Source organism: Gymnodraco acuticeps, unplaced genomic scaffold (genome assembly GCF_902827175.1).
Source record: "Gymnodraco acuticeps unplaced genomic scaffold, fGymAcu1.1, whole genome shotgun sequence".
Taxonomy (NCBI): Eukaryota; Metazoa; Chordata; class Actinopteri; order Perciformes; family Bathydraconidae; genus Gymnodraco; species Gymnodraco acuticeps.
This window is the reverse complement of record NW_022990664.1, coordinates 65,146-70,430: the sequence shown is the minus strand read 5'-3', so window position 1 is coordinate 70,430 and position 5,285 is coordinate 65,146.

Genomic DNA, 5,285 nt, shown 5'->3' with positions numbered 1-5,285 from the left:
TTTGCGCTGTGGACCAACACTATACAACACTTCCACTACGGGGAAGGGGGTAGCAATAAAGATAACACCATTAAACAGTTACACAACATAACAGAAATAATATCGATAGCAGCGTCCCTAGCAACCACCTTGGTAACAATGAAAACGTTCTATGGACGCAATTTCCTGAAGTAATCTTCATAATAACTAGCAAACTAAAGATCATGTACATCCACTGCACACATAATCTGAAATAACAACTCATATTTCTCGCATCAAATGACATCAAAACGCATTTTAATGGCCAAACTAACTTTAAAATAGGCATTTTCCACCGAGAATAAAACGAAGTTCGGCCATGTTTTTTTTTTTCTGCAGGGAGAAATTTGAAGATCACGTGACATAGACGCCAGCCATTGGAATGAATGGTGAAAAAAAACGGGGTTTGTCAAACAGAGCACATGGTGTAGTCCAAACGATAGCTGGGGATTCTGGGTAGTGTAGTGTCTTCTGCCATCCTTTACTCCGAAAAAATATTTGTTTCTCCGAATCGAAGGGGAAAAATACAAAAGCATTGCACACAATTTAAACCAATCAATGTTGTGTAATTAACAAGGATAATCTGGTGTTTTTTAGTCGATGAGTAGTGCAGATATCACTGTAAAATCAATCGACAGTAAGGGGAATACTTACTTCCGGGTGTACAATTATCCGTTATCCAATGAGAATGGACGCTCACATTGCCTTTAAGGGCAGCCGACACAAACGAATGCCGTGCTTCCATGAGCGTCAAATCCCGCCGCAGATGGGAATACATTGCAATCAGTTGAAAGCTATTTGCGTCCCATTATGAAGCTGAAGGAGCCTAGGAGCGTCACAACTGCACGCCACGGACACTGACCAAACGTCGCTCCTGGACGATTATGGAGTGAGAGTTTGTTGGGCATCTGCTATAATGGGATTAATGTATGATATTACTTAATAATACAATACATTATAATATATGATATGATAATTATATTTTAGTTTTATTCATTTCTTATTACATAGTTTCTCATTATTATTATTTTATCGCTCATCTTATGGGTGGAGGTATGCCCATTATTTTGAGTTCGTCCGAAGAATAAACAGGAATGTGACCGTTGTCAGCAAACCAAGCATTCTACATGAGCACCACACCGCCACATCCTGGCGTGAGGTGCAAACTGTGTCCAGGCCAGAAGCTGTTATCCACTGCTGTAAACACCACGTCAAACCTCAACACACACCCGCAAAGAACACATGCTAAGGTGAAGCTACCGCACACACTATTTGTTGTTTGTTTATATATATATCTATCACGTAGTCTGTTCTTCTTCTCTGTCTTCCGGTTGTTGCCTGTTTTGAATGACAAATACACACTACCGCCGCCTGCTGGTAAGGAAAGTTATTGCCACTCACGCATGCGCAGTTCGTACGGGGGGTAAAGTAACGAGTTACTTTATGTAGATAGTAACGAAGTAGTGTAATATATTACTTTTTTTTAAAAGTAATATGTAATATATATTTACATTTTTTTTAGTAACGACCCCATCTCTGGAGTTGGCGTTCTCTACTCTGATTTACATGAAGAACAGGAGGTCACTCTGTTGAACAGGACTTGCGAGTGGCCCTCTCCTCAGTGCCACCAAGGATTAAAAAATTCTGCGCGCCCCGACAGGCACATGTATCTCACTAATTTGTAAGGCAAACTATTTACAATAGCTCATGTTTCAATGCTGATTGCTGAAATGTTACATTTATAATTTGTAGTTCAGGACCATGGACAATGCAGCTTCTGTGCTGAATTTCTGCTGAGTTTCCTTTGCCTCATTTTTAATTTTGTGACCTGTCTGGTTTAAATGAGTGTGTTGCTGCTTTGATGAAGCCTAATTTGATAAAGTTTCAAATTAATTTCTGAAATATTTCGTTAATAAATATTTCATGAGTAATATAGTTGTCTTTGTCACATTTTATTTGGCATTAGTAAATAATTATGCACATTTACAGATATTTTACATGATATGAGTGATAACACGTGTTATAAGGGCTATTTTGCACAATAGGTGTGCCTTGAGATTTTTACTTGTGCTTTGGTGTGCGCCTTGGGCACAAAAAGTTTGGGAACCACTGCTCTAGGGCGTACTTGAGGTGATCCGCCTGTTGAGCCAACGGAAAATAAACTGCTGAGTCCATTACTGGTTTGTTCGTTCTGTCAGGATCCGGGAATATTAGGACTCAAATGCAGTTAAAAAGGAAAGCAGGTTTCAAACAAAAGCGAGCTTTATTTAAACAAAGCTGTTGATATGAAAAAACAAGACAAAAACCGTGAATCAAAAACAGGTAGCATGAGGAAGTGACTAACATGGAGAGTGAGAAAATACAACGAACCAACATGGAGCACAGGGAAGACAAGACTAAATACACAGAAGGGTAATCACAGGACAAGACACAGCTGGGCAGGGGAGGCAGAAACACAAGGGCAACAGGTGAACACAATGAGGCACAATCAGACACACCAGGGAAACTAACGACAGGAAGGCAAACACAGGAGAGGTTTCTCAATACTCAAATGTATCCTCCTCGACTCCCCTACTCGACTCCTATCCTCGATACTTAGTCCCGCCCACAGGAGATGCAAGCGGAGGACTGAGGAGGGGAACCGAGGAGGGGAAGCAGCAGGTGGTTAGAGAAATGAGAACTCCTCTCCTCTGAGCGGTCATTTTAAAGAGACGTCCATTAATGATGACAGGAGGCACAGCAGCCCTCTGTCTGATGGACAAATGTGTTCATGATGACTTCTATATTTACTTTGATTCATTGACAGTCCGGTATAATGAGACAATAACAGGCTACAGATGCGGGGACACACACACACATATTTATATAAATATATACAATTTCAGAATCAAACGAGTATGAGAGCAGTCTCATAATAACGTAACATAATCAGAGACTGGATATATCCCCCCCCTCTCTCTCTGGTCGCTGAAATGGGGAATTGAAATTACGGGCCAAAAGTTGTATTTACAAGTATTAAAAGTAAGCAGAGGACACCAAACCAACTGAGACCCGTCTGTCCGTCGCATCTACGCACTGTACCACACACACCTGAAGTAAATCAGGCTACAGCCGTTGTGTATTTTCTTATGTGAAGCACTAAATGGTCTTAGAAAAATATCGACTCTTTGTTTGTAGATATCTACTAAACTAAAGCAAATAAAGAGAGTAGGCCTGTTATACTGAGTGATATATATCATACACACTGCTCTGCTTTCTGCACGGACCTCACAGCTGTTCTCTGGAAACATCACAACGCGATGAAAGCAACCTCCACCGTTCCCGGAAATGCATCCGCGAGCCATGGAGGAACCATCAGTGTATCCTCGGTTATAGCTCCTCCAGAGAGCCTCCTCGACGCTCGATCCTCGGTGTGCATTTAGAGAAATTAGATGTCCTTCAAAATGGCGCGCTGAAATTCATTTCCGGGACACTACCAGAGGACCAAGGAGTTGAGGAGGGGAAATTTGAGTATTGAGAAACCTCTAGGGCAGGGGTGGGGAACCTTTTTCCTCTCAAGGGCCATTTCAATTTTTTCAACATCCTCCGAGGGCCGTACAAATTATTGACTTCTGCTTAAAAATACTAAAATCACAGCCCACTCATTTCACCTTTCTTTCATGCTGTGCAAAGAAAAAGCAACCTCTTAATCTAGATATCTCACCATGACTCGTGCATGCATGCACGTGCACGGTTGTGGCATGACCACCACAACAGAAAGATATGGACACAAGATGTGTGCAAATGTATTTAGTTTCCTATCCATGTGAACATGATTTAAGTCGGGGGGGACCTAACCTCCTCTAGGGGTGTCCCATGCTCGCCCGGGACTATTTTTTTTAAAATATTGAAGTTAAAAGCATCAATCTGGTGCACTTTGAGAGCAAAATGAAGAGATCTATGGATACATCTCTCAACACCCATATGAAACAGAACTGTAAACAGATTTTATTTTTCTTTATGGATATTTTACAAATCACTCCCCTTTTAAACTATATTGTTGTTTATTAATAAGAACTTTTGTTTACTGTCATAGTATTTTATACCTGTTTACTTTATTTTCTTGTGTTTTTATAACTATAATGATCATATAAAGATGCGCCTTTACTCTACTGGTTGTAGAAAAAGCTTCTTATTCGTTAGCATATCTAGCTAACCAGATGCTAATAACAACAACAACGTTATTGACTGTATGATCAGTATGACAGATGAACAGATCACCACTGGGCTCTCAACTAAAGACACAGCCACGCAAAAACTGCGGCATGTGTATGGCTCCTTATGGGTACTGCAATTTGTGAAGTCCCGGCCCAGAGCGGCGTTCTGGTGCTCTCCGGCAGAACTCTACCCCTGTCAGACGAGACATATACTACGTGATGACACGTTAGGCTTGTGTTGTGTTCAAGGACCCTGACCTTGGCCAGGAAAAACAGGCACTCGCTTGTTTAATTTGTTTTCTTTTTTGCGTGTATAAATTACCTCGAGGGCCGTACCAAATGGTCTTGCGGGCCGTATACGGCCCGGGGGCCGGAGGTTCCCCACCCCTGCTCTAGAGAGTAGGATCAGACAAGACACAAGGAGGAAAACATTTCAAAATAAAAAAGGTGGAAAATGAAAACATAAATCCAAAACCATGACAACGTTGTGTGATGTCTGGGTTTGCTTCCCCTGCCGCGAGACCTTATACCCCTAGAATCTTTGGAATCCTAGCTTGCTAGCTGATATCTTGTTTGTGCAGATCCGATAAATAATAAAGTATTTCTACCGTGAGTTCTGTGCTAAGTGCGTGAGCATTTTTTCACTTAGTGCTAATTCAGAGGCTTGGAGTTAGAGTTGTGTTTCGTTTGGAGGCGTGTGGCGCAGTGGATTAGTGCGTCGCTGTTGTCTTGAGTGAGAGGCAGCAGCAGTGCGGAGAGGTGAATTGCACGAATCTTCTTTCTTTTGTCCAAACTTATAGTTTTTTGTCCATAGTCCCCCCCCCCCCCAAACAGCTTTCGCTGTCTGGGGGTTTACCCCGACCCGTGTGTTTTTTGTTTGTGATGGATTTACTCGCAACGAAAGCTGGAATGGATTTACCGAATGCGTCACAGATCACGGACTTTGATAAATTGTGTGGAGAGGGACGGGGAAGTTGTGAATGAACAAGGAAAGGTCAATGAAAATGTACGGAAGAGGATTAGGGCCACATTAATTTATTTTTTGTTAGGATTAAAAAAATAGTTTTGACT